The sequence below is a fragment of the Bombina bombina genome, chromosome 4 (genome assembly GCF_027579735.1).
Source record: "Bombina bombina isolate aBomBom1 chromosome 4, aBomBom1.pri, whole genome shotgun sequence".
NCBI classification, from domain to species: domain Eukaryota; kingdom Metazoa; phylum Chordata; class Amphibia; order Anura; family Bombinatoridae; genus Bombina; species Bombina bombina.
This window is the reverse complement of record NC_069502.1, coordinates 1015049998-1015070402: the sequence shown is the minus strand read 5'-3', so window position 1 is coordinate 1015070402 and position 20405 is coordinate 1015049998.

The following is a 20405-nucleotide window of genomic DNA, read 5'->3' as shown; positions in this document are numbered from 1 at the left end:
GCCTAAGTGAGGCTGCTATTTAAACCCTCACAACTTCTAATTAGCCACACCTGTGATTAGCTGCTAGACAGCTTCACAGCTGTCTGGGATAATGGCCCATCCTCTCTCCAATTATCCCAAACCCCAGGGACCCAGAACACAGTTTATCAACTGCATAATCAAATACACACTCTTTCTCCCTGGGGTTTTAACTGAAAGGAGAAATAGCATGTACAATGCTTGGTCTTAAATATCTTCCATTTATAACCAGGCCTTGCTTTCTGTCACATATCCTCCCCCCCCAGCTCACAGCCAGTGGGTTGAGCGACCATGGACATCAATGAATGTACCCGAGACAAACCATCAGCATTGCCCTGCAAAAGACCAGCCCTGTGCTCAACAGTAAAATTGAAGGGTTGCAAGCTAAGAAACCACCTAGTAACCCTTGAATTTGTTTCCTTATTCTGACTCATCCATGTGAGAGGAGCATGATCTGTTATTAATTTAAATTTTATTCCCAACAGATAGTACCTAAGGGTCTCTAAAGCCCACTTAATGTCAAGGCATTCTTTCTCCACTATAGAATAGATCTTTTCCTGTGAAATAAGTTTTCTGCTTAGGAAAAGGACAGGATGCTCTTCTCCCTGACACTCCTGCGAGAGAACTGCTCCTAAACCAACATCAGAGGCATCTGTCTGTACAATAAAATCTTTAGCGAAATTGGGGGTTACCAAAACTGGATGGGCACAAAGGGTATCTTTCAAATACTTAAAAGCTTGTTCTGCTTCTGGGGACCATTTTATCATAATTGGGGCCCTTGCTTTTGTGAGATCTGTCAAGGGTGCCACAATTGTAGCGAAATTCGGGATAAACCTTCTATAATAACTAGTTATCCCAATAAATGCTCTTACTTGTTTTTTAGTTAAAGGCTGTGGCCAGTTCTGTATGGCCTCTACTTTTGTTGTCTGAGGTTTAACTAATCCTCTACCAATAGTATAACCCAAGTACTTAGCTTCCTGTAAACCAACAGTACATTTTGCAGGATTGGCAGTTAACCCAGCGGACCGTATTGCATCAAGTACTGCTTGAACTTTTGGAAGATGGGATTCCCAATCTGTACTATAAATTATAACATCATCCAAATATGCTGCCGCATAACGAACATGGGGTTTCAGAATTATATCCATCATCCTCTGGAATGTTGCCGGGGCCCCATGTAAACCAAATGGCAACACCGTATACTGAAATAAGCCCTCTGGGGTTGAAAAAGCTGTCTTTTCCTTTGCTTGACTAGTGAGAGGCACCTGCCAATACCCTTTCGTTAAATCAATTGTAGTGAGATAACGTTCTTTTCCTAGCCTTTCTATCAACTCATCTACTGTAGGCATTGGGTAGGTGTCAAATTTGGAAACACAATTAAGCTTACGAAAGTCATTACAGAACCTTAATGAACCATCCGGCTTTGGAACAAGCATGATTCGACTTTTCCACTCACTTTGTGATTCCTCAATTACCCCAAGCTTTAACATTTTTTCTACCTCCAGTTTAATAGCCTTTCTACGAGCCTCAGGGACCCTATAGGGTTTAAGGCAGACCTTCTTCCCTGGTTCTGTTATTATGTCATGCTTTTTCCCGGTACCACAGAAAATACCTCTTTGTTTATTCTAATAAAATCCTTGACCTCTCGCTTCTGATGTACAGATAGGGTTTCCGCTATATTTACCTCTGGTTCAGTGACAGGGAGTTCTGTAGGTTTTAAGGCAACTAAAACTGCCCTATCTTTCCAAGGTTTTAACAGATTTATATGATATATTTGCTCAGGTTTCCTTCTCCCTGGCTGACTTACTTTGTAATTAACATCACCCACTTTCTCAATTATCTCATATGGGCCCTGCCAAGTAGCCAAGAATTTATTTTCAACTGTAGGGACCAGAACTAACACCCTATCCCTAGATTGAAACACCCTGGCTCTAGCATTATAGTTGTAGCTGTACTTTTGTGCTTCCTGTGCTTTTCCCATATGTTCCCTTACAATGGGCATGACAGCTTCCTTACGATCCTGCATTTGGGAAATATGTTCAATAATACTTCGATAAGGTGTTGTCTCTTGCTCCCAAGTCTCTTTAACTATATCTAGTAATCCCCTGGGATGCCGCCCATATAACAGTTCAAATGGGGAAAAACCTGTAGAAGCCTGGGGAACCTCCCTGATAGAGAACATTAAATAGGGTAACAGAAGGTCCCAATTTCTCCCATCTGTGTCAATTACCTTTCTTAGCATACTTTTGAGAGTTTTGTTAAACCTTTCTACTAAACCATCAGTCTGAGGGTGATATACTGAGGTCCTTAGTTGTTTTATGCCCAACAATTTACACAATTCTTTTGTAACCCTGGACATAAATGGAGTTCCTTGGTCTGTCAAAATTTCCTTAGGTATCCCGACCCTGCTAAACATTAGCATGAGTTCTTTTGCTATGGACTTTGCAGAGCTGTTACGAAGGGGAACTGCCTCAGGATAGTGTGTAGCATAATCAAGGATTACCAGTATATACTGATGTCCTCTAGCAGATTTAACCAGCGGACCCACCAAGTCCATAGCAATTCTTTCAAAAGGCACATCAATTATAGGCATGGGCACTAAAGGGTTATGAAAATTTTTAGCAGGAGCTGTAAATTGACACTTAGGGCATGAAGCACAATAATCCTTGATGGCTACAAATATCCCTGGCCAATAAAACCTTCTAAGAACTCTCTCTTTGGTTTTCTCAACTCCCAAATGCCCCCCTAGAATGTGGTTATGTGCAAGATTTAATACAGTGTTCCTAAAAGTCTGGGGCACCAAAAGTTGTTTAACAATGTCTGTTCCTTTTCTTCTCTACACGATATACCAAATCATTAACTGCTTCAAAATAAGGATAGGGTAATACATTTCCTGGCTGTGTCACAACATCATTTATAACCCTGATATTATTTATTGCCTCTACCACTGTTGGATCCTCCCATTGGGCTTTTTTAAAATTACCAGGGCCACCAACCAGATCTATCAAATCATCAATATTTTCCGAGCTAGTACTTGGTACTTCATTACTCTGAGAAGGTTGATCACCTACTAATACAGGCATAGGGCAATAAATCTTATTTTTCTCCTTTTCAATGGAACCCCCTTCAAAATCAGTTTCAGAGAAAGGAAATACATAAATATCAGAAGTTTGACATATTTCTGGAGATTCCCATAACTCCAGAAATTTTGGAAAATCACCACCTCATGTGCTAAATTTGGTACTACACCAACACAATATTTTAATTTACCACACTGAGTCTCAATCTCCACCTCAGCTGTAGGATATTCCCGTTTATCTCCATGAACACAGATAATTCCCATTTTTTCCCCATAATCTAATACTGCATCTGGTACTAAAGATTTAGCCACTAGTGTGACCATACTTCCTGAATCAAGCAAAGCCCTAGACACTTTACCATTAACCGTCACAGTACACCAATGGGAATCATTATTAACAGAGCTGTTGCTATTAGACAATAGTGAATGTGCAACATTACAGTCCATAAATTCATCTTTATCACAGTCTCTAGCAATATGCCCAACCCCATTACATTTAAAACATCTTACAGGTTGGTTATATTTAAATGTTTCCTTAATTCCTGGGGAAATGTCTCTGGTGTTTTGCCTATACACCTGTTGCTCTCTTATCCCCTTTATCCCCTGAACAGTCTTACCAGTTCTTGTAGAGCTCTGGGACTTGGGATTGTGGGGCTGATCCATTGAAGATTGTTGCAAAACTTCTCCTGAAGCTATAAATCTTTCGACCAATACAATCAACTGATCCGCTGTTTGAGGATCACCTTGATTAACCCACCGCCGCAGGGAAGCAGGTAATCCACGCTGAGACCGGTCCATCACCAGTAGTTCCACTATTTTGGTAGCCGAATTAACCTCTGGTTGCAGCCACTTCCTGGCAAGGTGTATAAGGTCGAACATCTGGGATCTTGCAGCATTATGAGATGAAAACATCCAGGAATGGAATCTTTGTGCACGGACTGCCAAAGTCACCCCCAGGCGTGCAAGGATTTCTGCCTTCAATTTCTCATAGTCACTGGCTTGTGCTGGCTCTAAATCAAAGTAGGCCTTCTGAGGTTCACCACTAAGAAATGGCACAAGTATACTCGCCCACTCAACTGTCGGCCATTTTTCTCTTTCTGCTGTGCGTTCAAATGCCAAAAGATACGCCTCAACATCATCAGCTGCTGTCATTTTTTGAAGATAATGACTAGCCCTTATTACTCTGGAACCTTGGCTGCCACCAACATATTCAGAGTTCAGTTTTTCTGATATGGCTTGAACCTCTCGTTGCAGAGTTTGTGTAGAACTTTGTTGCTCTTCCCGGGTCTTCCTGAATGTCTCAGCTTGCACAGCAGCCATCTGTTGTATCAACAATTCAGTGTTCTCCTTCTGTGATTTAGCCAGCAGCATAGCACTCTCTGACTGGGCCAAGACCAACTATTGCAGTGCTGCACTATTTTCAGCAGCTTTTCTGTTAGTCTCCTGCTGTATAGCATTAGAATGGATCAAAGCTTTAATGACTTCCTCCATGTTGCTTGCAGATTATTATGCCCACAGACATACAACGTGGTTACCCGGATTCTCCACCAAGTGCAACAGGGACCACTTTTAACCACGGTCTTCTAGGGCACAAATGCAGCACAGGACAGTCCACTGTAGTTTAAAAGGCTTTATTTTTCACAGCAATAACAAACAGGCAGTTCATTTTCAAAAGAGGGAAATCCTTCCTCTGCAGCAAAGTTAAGTACTTTTAAATGTGTCCCAGCACTTCACAGCATTCCACACGTGCTTTGTAAAAATAATGTCCTTTTACAGTTCACAGGAACAAAAGTCTTTTACACAGTGTAACAAAGACACACACCAGCTTCTGTAGCTGTGTAACTACACACTCTTTCTCCCTGGGGTTTTAACTGAAAAGAGAAATAGCATGTACAATGCTTGGTCTTAAATATCTTCCATTTATAACCAGGCCTTGCTTTCTGTCACAGGGTTAATAGCTTAATGTAGTTTATGGCGATGTGGGGGGCTGGCAGTTTAGGGGTTAATAGGTTTAGTTGGTGGTAGTGATGTGCAAGGCCAGAAGTTTAGGGGTTAATACGTTTATTTAATGGCGGCGGGGTCTGGGAGTGGCGGGATAGGGGTTAATAACTTAATTTAGTGGCGGTGGGGTACGGGAGCAGTGGGAGAGGGGTTAATAACCTTATTTAGTGGCGGCAGGGTCCGGAACAGTGGGATAGGTGTTAATAACTTTATTTAGGTTGAGGCGATGTCGGGGGAGGCAGATTAGGGGTGTTTAGACTCTGGGTTTATGTTAGGGTGCTAGGTGTAAACATAACTTTTTTTCAACCATAGAAATCAATGGGATATCTGGAAGCATCGAACATAAGCTTTCGGTGCTTTCAGACTCCCATTGATTTCTATGGCATCCGCGGCCTCCAGGGTGGTGGATTGAAAGCCAGGTATGCTGGGCCGGAATAGCCACGAGCATTCATACCTGTTAGAAATTTGATAAATGGGAAAAAATGTCAGATAGAGCCAAATGTGTATTCGGAACATCTGTAATGATGTAAGCATCGATCTGCATCAGATTGAGACCGGCAGATCATATGTTACATCACAAATTTCAACTTTTGCCGGTCTGTAGGCTTTGATAACTAGGTCGGATCAAGCTCGCAACAATTACGCTGTGGAATTCCGGTGTATTTGCGGTTGATGGCTTGATAGCTATCCCCCATAGTGTTTACATCGGAACTTTTTTCCAATGTGAACACTATTATTCTGGCATTGAGAGGTTAAACTTTAAAATGAGCAATATCAATAAACCAACAAACACTCGCCCTCTATACTGATAACGTCCCTGTTTAAATCCTTCAAAAAAGACCTACACACATATTTATATGGTTTTGGAGTTAATTGAACATATGTCACCTATTACAAATGCATACAAAGAGAGAAGTGTTCTACCAGGAATGAACAACAGCTCAGTAGCTTCTCCTATGGCGAGTTACCACCTAGGAGCAGCCTATTTTAGCCCAGTTGTGCTTTTCACAGACGAAAACTTTCTGGAAGTATATCAGTCTGATCCCGCCGAGTAAGATCAGCCCAGCCCAGGCAATTTTCCTCTGAACAAGTAACATGATAACCCCTGAAGGTCGTTTCTCTGGGCCTCATCAGTGAGGTACAGCCACATTCCTCTAAGAAAATTGGGAGATGAGTCAGGTTTCTCCCATCACCCTTAGGGAGGCCTCCCCAGAGTCATAATACAAATGCATACAAAGAGAGAAGCGCTCTACCAGGAACGAACAGCTCAGTAGCTTGTTCTATGGCGAATTACCACATAGAAGCAGCCTCTTTTGGTCAGTTGTGCTTTTCACAGAGGAAAACTTTCCTGAAGTATATCAGTCTGATCCCGCAAAGTAAGGTGAGTCCAGCCCCAAAATACCAGGCAATTCTCCTCTGAACAAGAAACATGACAACCTCAGATGATCATTTCGGCCTTCTGTGGTCCTCCTCAGTAAGCTGCAGCCACATTCCTCTAAGCAAACTGGACAAGAAGTCCACATCTGGTTTCTCCATCCCTAGGGAGACCTCCCCAGGGTCATAATACAAATGCACCTACTATAATCACTACACAAGGGAGTAATCAACATATAGGCCCAGTGATGTAATCACTAAGCCTACAAAATTGCAATTTTGTTTGTCTTTAATGATGCACATTTTGTTTAGGAAATCAGGAGATTAATGAGACAGATGATTATTTTCTGTTTTTAGAAAACTAACAATTTCAAAGTGTGAATTATTAACACCAAGGGCCCGATCCGATATGCAGCGTCGCCCGCAAAAGCCGGCGATGATGAATTTTGCACTGGTTTGGTATCCTATATACGGCGTAACATAGAAGTTACGCCCGTATATTTCTGCCTTTGCCCGTAGTTTTTTGGGCCATAGGCAGGTATACCAAACCCGTGCAGTTTGGTATCCAATATACAGCGTAAGGACTTACGTGGCGTAAATGGAGAAATCTTACTCCATTTTCACCTCGCCACAAAATGCAGCCGTAGTAAGCCTTACGCTGTCTATTGGAGCCCCGTAACTCCCTAAACTAGCTGCAAAATAAACCTAACACCTAACGCATGCGCAATGTCTATCTACCTGTCAACCGCAATCCCCCGCCGCATCCCTAATAAAGTGTTTAACCCCTAAAACGCCGCACACGGACCCCGCCGCCACCTACATTAAAAGTATAATCCCCTAATGTGATCCCCCTACACCGTCGCAAGCTACATTACATACCCCCTAATGTGAGTCCCTTACACCACTGCCATCTACCTTACCTACCCCCTAAAGTGAGCCCCTACCCCGCCACCATCTATCTTACCTACCCCCTAAAGTGAGTCCTACCCCGCCGCCATCTACCTTGTCTACCCCCTAAAGTGAGTCCCTACCCTGCCGCCATCTATCTTACCTACCCCCTAAAGTGAGCCCCTACCCCGCCGCCATCTATCTTACCTACCCCCTAAAGTGAGCCCCTACCCCGCCGCCATCTATCTTACCTACCCCCTAAAGTGAGCCCCTTACACCGCCGCCATCTATTTTAAAAATATTAACCCCTAATTGAATCCCCCTACACCGCCGCCAGCTATATTAACTATATTAACCCTAATTATATTAGGGTTAATATAGTTAATATAGTTATTATATTATATATATTAACTATATTAACCCTAATTATATTAGGGTTACTATAGTTAATATAGTTATTATATTATATATATTAACTATATTAACCCTAATTATATTAGGGTTAATATAGTTAATATCGTTATTATATTATATATATATTAAGTATAATAACCCTAACTCTAACATCCCTAACTAAATTCTTATTAAAATAAATCTAATTAATATTAATATTATTAATTAAAATATTCCTATTTAAATCTAAATACTTACCTATAAAATAAACCCTAAGATAGCTACAATGTAATTAATAATTACATTGTAGCTATTTTAGGGTTTATATTTATTTTACAGGTAACTTGGTATTTATTTTAACTAGGTACAATAGTTATTAAATAGTTAATAACTATTTAATAGCTACCTAGTTAAAATAATTACCAATTTACCTGTAAAATAAATCCTAACCTAAGTTACAAATACACCTACACTATCAATAAATTAAACTACAAATATCTTAACTAAAATACAATAAAATAATCTAAACTAAATTACAAAAACAAACACTAAATTACAAAAATAAAAAAAATTACAAGATTTTTAAGCTAATTACACCTATTCTAAGCCCCCTAATAAAATAATAAAGCCCCCCAAAATAAAAAAAATTTCCCTACCTATTCTAAATTAAAAAAGTTCAGTTCTTTTACCTTACCAGCCCTTAAAAGGGCATTTTGCGGGGCATGCCCCAAAGAAAACAGCTCTTTTGCCTGTAAAAGAAAAACACAATACCACCCCCAACATTACAACCCACCACCCACATACCCCTATTCTAAACCCACCCAAACCCCCCTTAAAAAAACCTAACACTACCCCCCTGAATATCTCCCTACCTTGTCTTCACCCAGCAGAGCCGAACTCTTCATCCGATCCGGGCGATATCCAATCAAGCGGCAGTGAAGTCTTCTTCCATCCGGCGATGTCTTCTTCCATCCGGCGATGTCTACAAGCAAAGCGGCATCTTCAATCTTCTTTCTTCGCTCCTCCACCGCGGAGCATCCATCCGGCACGACGACTTCCCGATGAATGAGGTACCTTTAAATGACATCATCCAAGATGGCGTCCGTCGAATTCCGATAGGATAGGATTCTATCAGCCAATCGGAATTAAGGTAGAAAAATCTGATTGGCTGATTCAATCAGCCAATCAGATTCAAGTTCAATCCGATTGGCTGAACAAATCAGCCAATGACGTCATTTAAAGGTACCTCATTCGTCGGGAAGTCGTCGTGCCGGATGGATGCTCCGCGGTGGAGGAGCGAAGAAAGAATATTGAAGATGCCGCTTTGCTTGAAGACATCGCCGGATGGAAGAAGACATCACCGGATGGAAGAAGACTTCACTGCCGCTTGATTGAAGACATCGCCGGATGGAAGAAGACTTCACTGCCGCTTGATTGAAGACATCGCCCGGATGGAAGAAGACTTCACTGCCGCTTGATTGGACATCGCCCGGATCGGATGAAGAGTTCGGCCTGGCTGGGTGTAGACAAGGTAGGGAGATCTTCAGGGGGGTAGTGTTAGGTTTTTTTAAGGGGGGTTTGGGTAGGTTTAGAATAGGGGTATGTGGGTGGTGGGTTGTAATGTTGGGGGGGGGTGGTATTGTGTTTTTCTTTTACAGGCAAAAGAGCTGTTTTCTTTGGGGCATGCCCCGCAAAAGGCCATTTTAAGGGCTGGTAAGGTAAAAGAACTGAACTTTTTTAATTTAGAATAGGGTAGGGAAATTTTTTTATTTTGGGGGCTTTATTATTTTATTAGGGGGCTTAGAATAGGTGTAATTAGCTTAAAAATCTTGTAATTTTTTTATTTTTTGTAATTTAGTGTTTGTTTTTTTGTAATTTAGTTTAGATTATTTTATTGTATTTTAGTTTAGATATTTGTAGTTTATTTAATTTATTGATAGTGTAGGTGTATTTGTAACTTAGGTTAGGATTTATTTTACAGGTAAATTGGTAATTATTTTAACTAGGTAGCTATTAAATAGTTATTAACTATTTAATAGCTATTGTACCTAGTTAAAATAAATACCAAGTTACCTGTAAAATAAATATAAACCCTAAAAAAGCTACAATGTAATTATTGTAATTAATTATTTATTTTATAGGTAAGTATTTAGATTTAAATAGGAATATTTTAATTAATAATATTAATATTAATTAGATTTATTTTAATAACTAAATTCTTATTAAAATAAATCTAATTAATATTAATATTATTAATTAAAATATTCCTATTTAAATCTAAATACTTACCTATAAAATAAACCCTAAGATAGCTACAATGTAATTAATAATTACATTGTAGCTATTTTAGGGTTTATATTTATTTTACAGGTAACTTGGTATTTATTTTAACTAGGTACAATAGTTATTAAATAGTTAATAACTATTTAATAGCTACCTAGTTAAAATAATTACCAATTTACCTGTAAAATAAATCCTAACCTAAGTTACAAATACACCTACACTATCAATAAATTAAATAAACTACAAATATCTTAACTAAAATACAATAAAATAATCTAAACTAAATTACAAAAACAAACACTAAATTACAAAAATAAAAAAAATATTACAAGATTTTTAAGCTAATTACACCTATTCTAAGCCCCCTAATAAAATAATAAAGCCCCCCAAAATAAAAAAAATTTCCCTACCTATTCTAAATTAAAAAAGTTCAGTTCTTTTACCTTACCAGCCCTTAAAAGGGCATTTTGCGGGGCATGCCCCAAAGAAAACAGCTCTTTTGCCTGTAAAAGAAAAACACAATACCACCCCCAACATTACAACCCACCACCCACATACCCCTATTCTAAACCCACCCAAACCCCCCTTAAAAAAACCTAACACTACCCCACTGAAGATCTCCCTACCTTGTCTTCACCCAGCAGAGCCGAACTCTTCATCCGATCCGGGCGAAATCCAATCAAGCGGCAGTGAAGTCTTCTTCCATCCGGCGATGTCTTCTTCCATCCGGCGATGTCTACAAGCAAAGCGGCATCTTCAATCTTCTTTCTTCGCTCCTCCACCGCGGAGCATCCATCCGGCACGACGACTTCCCGATGAATGAGGTACCTTTAAATGACGTCATCCAAGATGGCGTCCGTCGAATTCCGATAGGATAGGATTCTATCAGCCAATCGGAATTAAGGTAGAAAAATCTGATTGGCTGATTCAATCAGCCAATCAGATTCAAGTTCAATCCGATTGGCTGAACCAATCAGCCAATGACGTCATTTAAAGGTACCTCATTCGTCGGGAAGTCGTCGTGCCAGATGGATGCTCCGCGGTGGAGGAGCGAAGAAAGAAGATTGAAGATGCTGCTTTGCTTGAAGACATCGCCGGATGGAAGAAGACATCACCGGATGGAAGAAGACTTCACTGCCGCTTGATTGAAGACATCGCCGGATGGAAGAAGACTTCACTGCCGCTTGATTGAAGACATCGCCCGGATGGAAGAAGACTTCACTGCCGCTTGATTGGACATCGCCCAGATCGGATGAAGAGTTCGGCCTGGCTGGGTGTAGACAAGGTAGGGAGATCTTCAGGGGGGTAGTGTTAGGTTTTTTTAAGGGGGGTTAGGGTAGGTTTAGAATAGGGGTATGTGGGTGGTGGGTTGTAATGTTGGGGGGGTGGTATTGTGTTTTTCTTTTACAGGCAAAAGAGCTGTTTTCTTTGGGGCATGCCCCGCAAAAGGCCCTTTTAAGGGCTGGTAAGGTAAAAGAACTGAACTTTTTTAATTTAGAATAGGGTAGGGAAATTTTTTTATTTTGGGGGCTTTATTATTTTATTAGGGGGCTTAGAATAGGTGTAATTAGCTTAAAAATCTTGTAATTTTTTTTATTTTTTGTAATTTAGTGTTTGTTTTTTTGTAATTTAGTTTAGATTATTTTATTGTATTTTAGTTTAGATATTTGTAGTTTATTTAATTTATTGATAGTGTAGGTGTATTTGTAACTTAGGTTAGGATTTATTTTACAGGTAAATTGGTAATTATTTTAACTAGGTAGCTATTAAAAAGTTATTAACTATTTAATAGCTATTGTACCTAGTTAAAATAAATACCAAGTTACCTGTAAAATAAATATAAACCCTAAAAAAGCTACAATGTAATTATTGTAATTAATTATTTATTTTATAGGTAAGTATTAAGGCCTAGATTTAGAGTTCGGCGGTAGCCGTCAAAACCAGCGTTAGAGGCTCCTAACGCTGGTTTTGGGCGCCCGCTGGTATTTGGAGTCAGTGATTAAAGGGTCTAACGCTCACTTTTCAGCCGCGACTTTTCCATACCGCAGATCCCCCTACGCCATTTGCGTAGCCTATCTTTTCAATGGGATCTTTCTAACGCCGGTATTTAGAGTCATTTCTGCAGTGAGCGTTAGAGCTCTAACGACAAGATTCCAGCCGCCTGAAAATAGCAGGAGTTAAGAGCTTTCTGGCTAACGCCGGTTTATAAAGCTCTTAACTACTGTACCCTAAAGTACACTAACACCCATAAACTACCTATGTACCCCTAAACCGAGGTCCCCCCACACCGCCGCCACTCGATTAAAATTTTTAACCCCTAATCTGCCGACCGCCACCTACGTTATATTTATGTACCCCTAATCTGCTGCCCCTAACCCCGCCGACCCCTGTATTATATTTATTCACCCCTAACCTGCCCCCCACAACGTCGCCGCCAGCTACTTACAATAATTAACCCCTAATCTTCCGACCGCAAATCGCCGCCACCTACGTTATCCCTATGTACCCCTAATCTGCTGCCCCTAACATCGCCGACCCCTATATTATATTTATTAACCCCTAATCTGCCCCCCTCAACGTCGCCGACACCTGCCTACACTTATTAACCCCTAATCTGCCGAGCGGACCTGAGCGCTACTATAATAAAGTTATTAACCCCTAATCCGCCTCACTAACCCTATCATAAATAGTATTAACCCCTAATCTGCCCTCCCTAACATCGCCGACACCTACCTTCAATTATTAACCCCTAAACTTCCGATCGGAGCTCACCGCTATTCTAATAAATGGATTAACCCCTAAAGCTAAGTCTAACCCTAACGCTAACACCCCCCTAAGTTAAATATAATTTTTATCTAACGAAATAAATTAACTCTTATTAAATAACTTATTCCTATTTAAAGCTAAATACTTGTGTCGGCGACGTTGTGGGGGGCAGATTAGGGGTTAATAAATATAACATAGGGGTCGGCGATGTTAGGGCAGCAGATTAGGGGTACATAGGGATAACGTAGGTGGCGGCGTTTTACGGAGCGGCAGATTAGGGGTTAAAAGTGTAATGCAGGGGTCAGCGATAGCGTGGGCGGCAGATTAGGGGTTAATAAGTGTAAGGCTAGGGGTGTTTAGACTCGGGGTACATGTTAGAGTGTTAGGTGCAGACGTAGGAAGTGTTTCCCCATAGGAAACAATGGGGCTGCGTTAGGAGCTGAACGCTGCTTTTTTGCAGGTGTTAGGTTTTTTTTCAGCTCAAACAGCCCCATTGTTTCCTATGGGAGAATCGTGCACGAGCACGTTTTTGATGCCGGCCGCGTCCGTAAGCAGCTCTGGTATCGAGAGTTGCATTTGCGGTAAAAATGCTCTACGCTCCTTTTTTGGAGCCTAACGCAGCATTTGTTTGAACTCTCGATACCAGAGTTAAATTTATGGTGCGGCCAGAAAAAAACCCGCGGAGCGTTAACAGCCCTTTTACCGCCGAACTCCAAATCTAGGCCTTAGATTTAAATAGGAATATTTTAATTAATAATATTAATTAGATTTATTTTAATAAGAATTTAGTTAGGGATGTTAGAGTTAGGGTTATTATACTTAATATATATATAATATAATAACGATATTAACTATATAAACCCTAATATAATTAGGGTTGATATAGTTAATATATATAATATAATAACGATATTAACTATATTAACCCTAATATAATTAGGGTTGATATATTTAATATATATAATATAATAACTATATTAACTATATTAACCCTAATATAATTAGGGTTGATATAGTTAATATATATAATATAATAACTATATTAACCCTAATATAATTAGGGTTAATATAGTTAATATAGCTGGCGGCGGTGTAGGGGGATTAAATTAGGGGTTAATATTTTTAAAATAGATGGCGGCGGGGTAGGGGCTCACTTTAGGGGGTAGGTAAGATAGATGGCGGTGGGGTAGGGGGCTCACCTTAGGGGGTAGGTAAGATAGATGGTGGCGGGGTAGGGGGCTCACCTTAGGGGGTAGGTAAGATAGATGGCGGCGGGGTAGGGGCTCACATTAGGGGGTTATAGATTTAATATAGCTGGCGACGGGGTCCGGGAGCAGCGGTTTAGGGGTTAATACATATTTTATTGTTAGGATAGTGAGGGGGGATAGCGGATAGAGGGTTAGACGCGTCGGGCTATGTTTGTGAGGCGTGTTAGACAGTACGGGAGATTTAATAACTTTAGTCAGCTTTTGTAGGCGCCGACAGTTTCTAAAGTGCCGTAAGTCACTGGCGACTCCAGAAATTTCTACTTACACCGATTTCTGGACATCGCTGGTTTGTCAGACTTACGGTACTTTAGCCTCTGACGGCGGGGTATATTGGATAGCTCGAGTTGCGAGCTGAAACTGCGGGCGGCGGGGGGTTCCCTCGCTTGCGCCGCAAACTACGATCTTTATCGGATCGCACCCCAAATCATTTTGGGAGTATGCCCACTGAAACAACACACAATACAAAGGTCAGAAATTATTTTTTACTGAAATCAAGTGCAAGATTGTAATCAGCCCTTATGTGTTTTAACTCCTACAAAGGGGTAAAACACATAGTTAAAGACAACTCTAGAGCAGAAATGCACTGCTGTGAGCTAGTTGAATACATCTGGTGAGCCAATAACAAGAGCCATATGATTGTAGCCACCAATCACGAGCTAGCTCCCAGTAATGCTTTTTTTTTCTATTGGGCCTACCTAGGAATGCTTTTCAACAAAGAATACCAACAGAACAAAGTAAATGTGATACTGTAAGAAAATTAAAATTATTTTAAAATTACACAATCTATCTAAACCATTAGTTTAATGTTGACTTTCACATCCCTATTTTTAAACAAATATAGACTGGCTAAGTGCTTTATATTGCAAATTAAACAGATGATGTAATTCTGGCAAATATGTGCCTTATTTGCAGTGCAAACTGATAACTGATCCTAAGCAATTAGTGATAATGTTTATTTTATTTACAGCAATATTTAAGTTGCAATAAGATATCAACAACTGATACTAGAGAATAAATGATACAAATTGCATTAATCACAGTTGATATTAGTAATTTGTACCAAGAATCTTGAGATAGTGGTTATTATATTGTTTGGCAACATTTGCCGTTTTTAGAACTGATACAAGTAGCTAACAGTAGTAAATAATTGCCAGCATGTGCTATGATGCTGATAATATACTATTTTAGATTGCAATATATAACCCTTAAATTGCTTTCATTTTTACAAACATTAGGGACATTATTATATATTCCTTTTTTATGTTTACTGCAATTTTAGCGTTTGTTATTTTTTATTATTGAGAATTTACAATCAAACAAAGTCTCACATTTTCAGTAAGCAAATTAGTAATTGAATGGGGGCACGCAGGCCCCCTAATCTGAAAGGCACATGAAAGAAATGAATGGACACGCAGGTCGAACTTGGTCTTTATACAAAAATAACAGTATGTGCATAATCCTTCCATTTTATTGGAAGGGAAATCTAAAGCGTTAATGAAATTAAAAGGAGTAGATGCATTACATTCAAGATGCAGCCATAGTGAGGAGAACGAGACCTGGGGGGAAGGGGGGGAAGTTACTGATGCAGTCTTATTCAAGTTGTATCACGGAATTCAAATAGGGTGTGTTTTAAGCAATGAGCAGGCTAACATTATTATGTACTAGAAGGGAAGAGGGTCCTATAGTTGTTGATTGAGTTAGGGTATTTGGGAACCAGAGTGTGTTGTATTTGTCTTTCCAGTCTGTCCAGGTGAGTTCAAACAAGTCAGATTTATTAAGCAAGTGGAATATGTCGTGGATCTTCATTTTAGAGAGGGCTAAAAAACATGAGTTTCAAATGGGTTTGACTTTAGGGCATTCCCACCATATGTGGAGAAAATCACCTGAGTGGCCTCATTTCGCCAACAGAGAGGGGAAGATCCAGGAAGCATTTTAGCTAGTCTTGTAGGAACATAGTACCAGTGCGAAATAACTTTATAATATGTTTCAAACATAGTTACACAATGTAAAGTTTTGTTAGTTAAAGCAAGTGTTTGTTGCCACATATGGTGTGGGGTAGTGATATTTAGAAGAATGTCCCATCTAGAGAGATGAGGTGCTAATGTAGGGGGATGGTACCTTCTAACAGCTTATAGTGTGTGGACAATGGTTTATGTAGCCTTTGGCCACTCTGCCAGATGGACTCCCAGGGAGTAAGGGGACGGGACAGCTTAGGTGCAAATCCCCAGCTTATGAGGAAGCTTTTCATCCTGGTGAATTCAAAGTGGAGAAAGGGAGCAATGATAGTAGGATTTTCTAACTGATCTAAAGTAATAAAGTTATCCTGAGAGGAAGTTGACCAAAAGTCAGAGACTAGTTTGATACCTAAGTTGGCCCATTTATTGGGGTGAGTTTCTGTTAAGCCTGTGAGCAGGCCAGCTATAGAGGTGATGGGTGACGGATGTGGGTCTACTAAACTACGATGACGGATCTTATCCCAAACGGATAGGCATTCGAGGACTATAGGGTTTGTTATTCCAAGAGTTCTTCGACAGTGGGTTGGGGTCCATATTAGGTCCCTAAGATGGATCTTAAATGGGACTGAGGCTTGTTCAATGTCTCTCCACTTTTCCGAGGATTGCGTTACACCCCATTGGGAAATGTGCGTAAGCATTGCTCCTTCACAATATTTTACAACCGATGGGGAGGCTAGACCTTCTAAGTGGATGGGATATTGTAGAATTGTGTGGGCTATTCTAGGGGGTTTGCCCTGCCAAATGAACCTGGAAAATTCACTTTGGAATTGTAGTAAGAGATGTGTGGGGACCCTGAGTGGAATAAAACGGAAAATATATGTGAGTCTAGGGAGGAAAGACATTTTGAGAGATGTAACTCAACCCATCCAAGAGATGGATTTTTTTATTCCATTTGTGTTTCAAGGTCCTTAAGTCTGCCAACAAGGGGAGATAATTATCTTGAGGATAACCCCACCAGTATACCTCAGTTTTGGTTGTGTTAAAGGGACACTGAACCCAAATTTTTTTTCTTTCGTGATTCAGATAGAGCATGCAATTTTAAGCAACTTTCTAATTTACTCCTATTATCAAATTTCCTTCATTCTCTTGCTATCTTTATTTGAAAAAGAAGGCATCAAAGCTATTTGTTTGGTTCAGAACCATGGAAAGCACTTGTTTATTGGTGGATGAATTTATCCACCAATCAGCAAGAACAACCCAGGTTGTTCACCAGAAATGAGCCGGCATCTAAACTTACATTCTTGCATTTCAAATAAAAATACCAAGAGAATGAAGAAAATGTGATAATAGGAGTAAATTAGAAAGTTGCTTAAAATTGCATGCTCTATCTGAATCATGAAATAAAAAATTTGGGTACAGTGTCCCTTTAAGTTTGTAGAAGTATAAGTTACCAAATGACTCGAGAATTTTCATAAGTTTGGGAATGGTGTTTGCTGGGTCAGCTGAAAATATGGTAAAATCGTCAGCGAATAATGCGATTTTATGTGCCTTGCTGAATAACGTGATCCCTTCTAACCGCTTCTCTGACCGTATCTGCTCAGCTAGGGGTTCTACCACCAGGGCAAATAAAAGGAGGGAAAGGGGGCAACCTTATCTGGTTCCATTTGAGATTGTGAGTGGCGATAATTGAAAGTCCAAGCCCTTCACTTTTGCTGTTGGAGTGGACTATAGAGCTTGGATGGCGAGAAGAGTTTCTTTAGAAAATTTGAAGGTCTCCAGGGTTTACCAAAGGTAAGCCCTTCTGACTCGGTCAAAGGCCTTCTCGGCATCTAATGAGATAACCGAGAAGGGCTTGTTCATTCTTGTGGACTCACAAATTATATTAAGTAAGCACCTGGTATTATCCGGGGCACAAGGAAAGCAGCACTCATGAGGAACATATAAACTTAAAACGTAGGTTTATTCAAAAAAATTTAAAAATAGAGGCATAGAACAGCAGATTAACCCCTTACGCGTTTCATGACGCAAACGGGCACTTAATCATAGGGATGGGTGTTTGCACATGGACATCACCTTCTTAAAGGCACAGCACCCAATCAAAAACCCAGACAATAAATTTAAAATACAAAAACTTAAAAGCATGTTCAAATGAACATGAGTGTGTTACAAATATAGAAGCAAGTGGTAAAGCATCAGCACGAAAATACAAGTGATAATACAAGTTTGTTGCAATATTATACCATTATTAAAAAAGCATATTGAAAAAGACAACAACATTCACAATTGTTATTAATTATGATATATCCATAAAATGTTGCTCAATTTGTCTAAATTTTCACTTAATCTTTTAATGGTAAAATTGCATGAATGGAAAGACTGGTAATTATAATAATGAAATATAATACATTGTGACAGAAATGAGAACATATTTTCATCAGATGGTAAATAATGTTAAAAAAATGCACTGTTATTAGTTTGAGGACACAAGTATAAATAATAGTTCTGACCTAGTACGATAGCATGTATATAATATACTTACTACTTTATAAAATACCTGGTATTATCCTGCCTTTCTTTATTATGGATGAACCCTTCTTGGTCTGGGTTTATCAAACTAGGTAGTAGTCTACAAATACGGTTTGCCCAGATCTTAGAATAAATTTTTAATATCTATGTTGATTAATGAGATGGGCCTGTAGTTAGAGCATAAGGATGGGTCCTTATTTGGCTTGGGAATAGTAACAATAGTAGCCTCCAAGAATGCCTTTTTAAAATAGCCTACTTCTTGTGCCAGATCAAAATGGGCGAGATTACATATGTGGTGCAGGCTTCAGCGTAACTGCTGAAAAATAAAAAAATCTAACATTACATACAATAATAAACCAAATGATCAAAAATAAAAAAATTAAACCTCCATGGCTCCGCGGTCACCGGTCTTCAGTTCCGCGGTCATCTCCGCTCCGTACCGGCTTGGTCCTGGATGAAGATGGAAGATGTCACTGGTTCCAAGAAGACTTCACCCCCGCCTGGAAGAGGACCTTCTCCAGGAATGGTGAGTACCTATTTGGGGCTTAGAGTTAGGATTTTTTTAATTGTTTTAATTTTTTAGATTAGGGATTTTGGGCACTGAAAAAGATCTGAATGTCCTTTTAAGGGGAGTAAAAGAGCTGAATGCCCTTTTAAGGGCAATGCCCATACAAATGCCCCTTTAGGGGCAATGGGTAGTTTAGGATTTTTAAGTGTTAGGTTTTTTTATTTTGGGGGGTTTGGTGGGTGGGGGTTTAACTGTTAGAGGGGGACTTAGTATTTTTTTAGTGCAAAAGAGCTGTTTAATTTAGGGCAATGCCCTACAAAAAGCCCTTTTAATGGCTATTGGTAGTTTAGTATTAGATTAGGTGGTGTTTTTATTTTGTTTGTTTTTTTATTTTCATAGGGATTAGGTTTAATTTTATTATTTTTGATCATTTGGTTTATAATTTTATGTAATGTTAGACTTTTTTATTTTTTGTAATTTTAGATTATTTTATATTAATCTTAAATTGTTTTTTTTTAAGAACTGTTAGGATTTTTTATTTTAATTGTTATTTGTAATTTTGGGATTAATTTAGGGGGTGTTAGGTTAGGGGACTTAGTAATTAAATTAGGTTTATTGCAATGTGGGGGTTTGTCTGTTTAGGGGTTAATAGATTAATTAGGTTTATTGCGATGTGGGTGAATGGCGGATTAGGGCTTAATAATTTAATTAGGTTAATTATGATGTGGGTGAAAGGTGAATTAGGGGTTAATAGTTTAATTAGGTAGATTGTGATGCGGGTGAATGGCAGATTAGGGGTTAATAGTTTTATTAGGTAGATTGCGATGTGGGTGAATGGCGGATTAGGGGTTAATAGTTTTATTAGGTAGATTGCAATGTTGGTGAATTTTAGATTAATAGTTTTATTAGGTAGATTGCGATGTGGGAGAATGATGGATTAGAGGTTAATAGTTTTATTAATTATTGCAGTGGGGGTTGGTGGTTGACAGGTAGATATTGTGCATGCGTTAGTTGTAAGATAATATTTTTAGGGAGTTATGGTGCTCACATTTTCAGCGCAAGGCTTGATGTGCCTGCAAATGTGTGGCGAGGTGAATATGGAATAAAATTTCTCTATTTTCACAGCATAAGTCCTTATGCTGTGATACCAATTTGCAATGCGGTTCTATGTTAGTGTCAGGGTTTTTTCCCTGTTTTGTTTGCCATGTGCTGCTTGCAGCCATTTTACATTTTACTCACCTCTCTTGCTGACTTTGGTGCATACTGTGTGATGCTGCTCATTTCCTGCACTACCTTTTATGGCCAGACTGGTGTACATCATCCATGTGAGACAGGATGCAGTCTCA